Here is a 5,975-nt window from a genome sequence, read left to right as displayed (position 1 = left end):
TCCTCTAGATTGAATTGAAAAGACGGGTTACGAAGAGATCGTGGCTCCGTCCTGGATCGGGATCTGGGGGAGAGGAAAGATTTGGGAATGGGGACTCGACGGCCATACCTCCATTAGCTGTCGTGCACCAAATTGCAATTGATTTCCATTATTAGAGTGAGCCAAAATCAAATTTCCAGCCTGACCTCAAGAAAACATTTAATTATACACCACCAGGAGGAACCAACATCAGTGAAACAAAGATGCCACTCTAGCCCATATTTCACTCTGCTGCCTGGATCATTTTTCTACAAAAACATTCAATTCACATTTCCTCGCTCCTCAATAAACCCTAGTGGTTCCGATCCACCTCCGCATCAAACAGAAATGCCTTGCCGTCGGCTTTAAAACAGTAATTCCCTTTGCCCTCTCCTACCTTACCTTCCCAATTTCCTACTACAACCCAGCCCACACACTTTGCTCCTCTAATGCCAACCTACTCACTGTACTTCACTCTCATCTATCTCACTGCCTCTTGCCCACATCCTTCATCTAGCCTGGAATACCCTCCCTCTTCATTCGACAGATGATCACTCTCCCCAACTTCAAAGTCTTATTGAAGGCACATCACCCCCGAGAGGCCTTCCCTCATTTCCTCTTCTCACACTCCCCTCTGCACTGACCTTATACTTAGATTTGCACCCTCAGCCCCACAGCCCTTATGTCCATATCAGTAATTTATTTATATTGTCTGTCTCCCCCTCTAGACTGTAAACTGTCACGGGAAGGGAATGTGTCTACCAATGTGTTATAATACACTCTCCCAAGAACTTCATACAGTGCTCTGCACTTGGCAAGTGCTCAACATAAAACAGAAACTCACCATTGGCTTTGAAGCACTCAATCACCTTGATCCCTCTTACTCCCCTTGCTACTCTCCTACCACAACTCAGCCCGTACATTTCGCTTCTCTAATGCTAACCTCATCTTTCTGGCCGCCGACCGCCTGCCCATGTCCTGCCTCTCTGGCCTGGATCGCCCTCCCTCCTCACATCTGTCAGACAATGACTCTCCTCCACTTCAAAGCCTTATTGAAGGCACATCTCCTCCAAGAGGCCTTCCCTGACTAAGCCCTCCTTTCCTTTTCTCCCACTACCTTCTGCATCGCCCTAAATCCTTTTATTCAACCCCACAGCACTTAGGTACATATCTGTAATTTAGTTATTTATATTAATGTCTGTCTCTTCCTCTACACTGTAAACTCATAGCGGGCAGGGAACATGTCTGTTTATTGTTATAGCGTACTCTCCCATACGATCCCCTATACCCAGTAAGCACTGAATAAATACGATTGAGTAAATTCGAGTGATTGATTGATCTATTCCTTGCCAATCCCGGGAAGATTCATGAAGGTGCAAAGACGTAGGTACTAAATGAAAAAAAACCAAAGCATATAATTTTTCCCTGCTTCATTTTGGCTTCATGAAAGACAGTCTGAGCACCTCAGAGCAATCTATTGCCAAACAAAACCTTTATTCTCAAGCTGTGTGTGTGGGAGGGGTAGGGGAGAACACGTGCAGTCTGGGGACCCTCAAAGGAACTCGTTCATTCATTCCTGAGTTCAAATGAAATGCTCACTCCCCTAATACCCCTGGGTTGATTGATTCGCCAATTCTCCAAACCTTCTCTCCTTTCTCCCCTTTATAATGTGCTTTTATTGCCACCGCCCCAGTGCTCTGCCTCTGTCTCCTTTTGTCCCTCTCCCTTTCTCCCTTGCTCTCGTTTTGATTGGTAACTACTTGATTAGTTCCCCGCTTCTCCTGTTGCTAGGGAAGAAAAAGATGGGTTAGGATGGCAGGCCAGTGTAAGCCACACAACCCCTAAAAGAGGATCATTTCAGAATCTTTGAAAAGTATTTTTCTTCATGAAGAAGGTGGGTGGTTGAATTGGGTCGGGGGGGGGGGCGGGGGGAGGGAGGTGCAAATATCCCTGGCTTCCAGGGTGAATCGATAGGGCTGCCTGTGCTCATTCATTCTTCAAGAGACAAAGGAGTCAGGTGGGTGGGGCTAAGGTTTCTGGGAAGTTTTCGTTCAAGGCGTATTTTCCAAAGAATGCTCCAAGGGTGAAGCAGTGGGCTGCTTTTCTCTGTCTCTGGGTGGGAGTGTAATTTCTTTTATTCCCCTGTCAGCCCACACTGTCACTGTGCCCTGCACACCTGAGGGGACCTTCTCTCTCTCGCCCCCACCCTCTATGGGGCAGACCACCATGGTATTGCCATCATATTTGATCCAACCTTGCTGGGTCTTTGCTGTGTCTTTGCTGGGCAGAAGATTCTGGTCTTTTGAAGAGGAAAACTTGTGAGGTAGATGCTAGAAGGATATGCGTCACTGCCATTTCAGCCATGTGACTTGACCTGTGGGTCTTATTATTACTATATTGGTTAAGGGCTTATTGTGTGTCAAGCCCTGCTCTGAGCACTTGGGTTGATACAAGTTAATCAGGTTGGGCGCAGTCCCTGTGCAAAATAGGGGCACACAGTCTTAATAGGAGGGAGAACAGGTATTGAATATAATTTTTACAATTGAGGAAACTGAGGAACAGAGAGGTTAAATGACTTGACCAAGGTCACACAGCAGACACGTGGTGGAGCTGGAATTAGAACCCAGGTCCTCTGACTCTCAGGCCTGTCATGCTTCTTCTCCAACACCGGTTTCTTTCCTGACCCTCCCCAGAACCAAGTGACATAAGGCTGGCCTCCATCCGAACAACCATCCCAGTCTAAGCAAGCAGTGTCCAACTGAGTTTGCCAAATTCATGTAGAAGAGCCCTCAGGGCTGACACCAGAATCTCCGGTATTTTTTGGCTCAAAGTCTAGGTTGGGGTTCAAAGCGTCAGTTCACTTGTGGCCAGGTGGGCCTGCCTGCTCTTTGACTGGAGTGGTACCCCCAACCCACACCAGCAGAGGATGACAGTCACACTGCAAAACTGCATCGTCTCCCATCTCATCGGCAGGCAGGGAGGCCTGTGAGTAACCTAGCAACGTGAGAACAGAAGACACGTGTTCCTGTTCTTTACTGGATAAAATAATGAAATGAGAGTCACACCAGTCTGCATTTATTCTGCTCAACCACGGAGGACCTCAAAGCCCTTAGTGAATGTGAATCGCTGTATTGAATCCTGCCAATACAACAGCTGAGGCCATTCTACAGATGGGTAAAATGAGTCTGAACCAAGGACTGAAAGCTCACCGCGGACAGGGAACGTATCTGCCAATTCTATTTTATTACACTCTCCAAAGCACTTAGTACAATGCTTTGCACTTAGTAAGTGCTCAGTAAATACCATCGATTGATTGATTGAAAGACACTAGGCTAATCCTGCCAAATTCAATTCCCCAAATACCAGAGAGAATGATACATGCTTATTCATCTGATTTCTAAAGACATGTCACTCCTAGCAGGTGGGGTATGTGCTTTTTGCATATTCCTTAAAAAACACCCAGTGGTTGTGCCAGTGAAAATGAAATCAATCAGGATACTGGAGTCCTGGCTGGCAGCTGAAACCATTATTTGGATAATGGAGTTTGTTGGATAAGCTCCATTTGGGTAATTGAGTTTATTTAGTATTCGAAGGAAATTGTGCTCTAAAGTCACTAGAAGTGGATATTTTCCATCACAACACATTCCTCATCAGAAATTTGGAAATCGGGTAAGGGAAATGTTACCAAAGAACTGCTCTATGCATCACCAGATGAGGATGGAGAAAATGAGCAGGAAAAGTTAGATAAGGCTGGGAAATCTGTCAAACCAGAGGAACTAGTAATAGAAGAGACTTCAATTACTTTCGAGGTGACTGAATATTTACAGCTGTGCTCAGTACGTGCAGAGGTGGTAAGAGACCTGGGGAACCAAAACCTCAGACAGTGCTGCAGCCTAGCTGAAAACAGGCTGTCAATTGCAGTGGAGAGACCTGCATGGTGCACAGCTATTAAGAAGAGAGTGGCTCTGTTTGAGTAAAAGCTTCTTTTTGTGAAAGAGACAAAGAAGCAAAAGAGGAAACAGCGTCAGATGTTGCAAACATTAAGCATAACAACATAACAAGGGAGCATCTTTTTGTGTGCTCAATCTGGCAGGGACTGTGGGTCCCACATTGGTCTTTTAAATCACACACGCATTCATAAGTGAACTTCAGTGTCAGTGGTTATTTCTCTGAATACAAAGAAATATGTATACATATATAAACATATACATGCACATATATAACAGCATGGCATAGTGGATAGAGCATGAGCCTGGGAGTCAGAAGTTCATGGGTTCTAATTCTGGCTCCACCACTTGTCTGTTGTGTGGCCCTGGGCAAGTCACTTCATTTCTCTGTGCCTCAATTACCTCATCTGTAAAATGGGCAATGAGACTGTGAGCCCCTTGTGGGACAGGGACTGTGTCCAACCTGATTACCTTTCATCTACCCCAACACTTAGAACAGTTTTTGGCACATAGTAAGCACTTAATAAATACCATAAATATTTTATATATGTACACATACACACACACACACACACAAAGAAGCCATCACTGTTGGTGAAATTCACCTGTGGTTGTTTTGTAATTGAATAGGCTAATAAAGGATCCACACTGTGAACACAAAAAGACTGTCCTCTGTTGTACAGACATATTAGAATAACTAATCAATAACTCTGAGGCAGAGTTTGGGGACTCCTGTCAAGAGTCAGTAAGGCAGTCAATCATATCTATTGAGTGCTTATTCTGTGCAGAGCACGTGTGTAACATTATTACAAATGGCTACTATATTGGAGGGCTAGTGGATTGCCAGTGTAATTCCCATGCTTGAAGAAGGGCTCAAAAGTGATCATGGGAGTCTCACTTCTATCTCTGGAAAATTGGTAGAATCTGTATTGAGTTTAGGATCAGTAAACTTGTGGATCCCCTCTCAGAGCACACCTGGAGAGTTCCCAGCACTCTACCAGTCTTGACTATGGGAGGGAGAGTCAGGCAGAGGCCTACCCATTCCATTCCTAGCTTGGCCAGTGGCTAGTGAGTGGATGGCAATCTGCTACAAGTCAAGACTCACCTGTGCTGGGCAGCAGTGGCATAGGAGAGAATCAAGGGTGAAGATTTAAATTTACTGCATGGAAGGAGGCAATGGTAAACCACTTTTGTATTTTTACCAAGAAAGCTCTACGGATACACTACCAGAATGGTTGCAGATGGAAATGAGGCGTTCTGGGAGAGACGCGTCTGTGGCGTCACTATGGGTTGAAGATAACTCGAAGGCATAAGACAAGACAAGCTCTTGGATAAATCTAACCTGTTGGGGAAAACACAACATGATTGCTTTAAAGGGAAATCGTGCCTCAAAAATCCACTGGAGTTCTTTCAAGGAGTCAATAAGAAGGTAATTAGAGGGAAATGGTTGGAAATAGTATATTTTGATTTTCCTAAGATTCCATCTTAAAGACTTTTTCAAAAACGGGATTATCATGGGATTAGAGGGAAAGATTTGTTTTGCATAGATAACTGGCCCAAAGATAGGAAACAAAAGGTAAGATTAATGTTCCCTTTCAGAATGGAGAAGTGTAAGTAGTGCTATCCCCTAGGGATCCATGCTAGGATCCATTTTATTTTACATTTTCAAAAATAATCTAAAAGAGGGAGCATGTAGTGAAAACTCCAGATTTACAAGTGACACTAAGCTCTTCCATGTGGCAAAAGGCCCCTGGAGATGAATTTCAGAAAAGCCTTAAAGAGTTGAGCAGACAGGCAGAAAAGTGGCAGGTGGATGCCACCATAAGCAAATGCAAGATAAAGGCATCTGGGGATAATAATTCACACCACAACTGAACAATGGTGAACTTGGAACTGTCCATCACAACTCAGGAAATGATCTCCGAGACAATGACTTTTATGTTATCCAGTCATTGGTGACTGAGGCCAGAAGGGTAGGTTGAATGCTAGTCATCGGTAGGAACAGGATGG

At 44.6% G+C, this 5,975-nt stretch overlaps 1 non-coding gene across 1 annotated transcript; it reads left to right on the top strand.

Moving 5' to 3' along the window:
• Positions 1-4,923: 4,923 nt before the first annotated feature.
• On the top strand, positions 4,924-5,060 carry LOC114817257. Its single transcript, XR_003765108.1, has one exon. It is a non-coding gene; the product is annotated as a small nucleolar RNA SNORA7 (small nucleolar RNA).
• Positions 5,061-5,975: the final 915 nt, after the last annotated feature.

Source organism: Ornithorhynchus anatinus, chromosome 1 (assembly GCF_004115215.2).
Source record: "Ornithorhynchus anatinus isolate Pmale09 chromosome 1, mOrnAna1.pri.v4, whole genome shotgun sequence".
NCBI lineage: Eukaryota > Metazoa > Chordata > Mammalia > Monotremata > Ornithorhynchidae > Ornithorhynchus > Ornithorhynchus anatinus.
The sequence above is the reverse complement of the archived record's forward strand: the minus strand, read 5'-3'. Positions and strand labels throughout refer to the sequence as shown.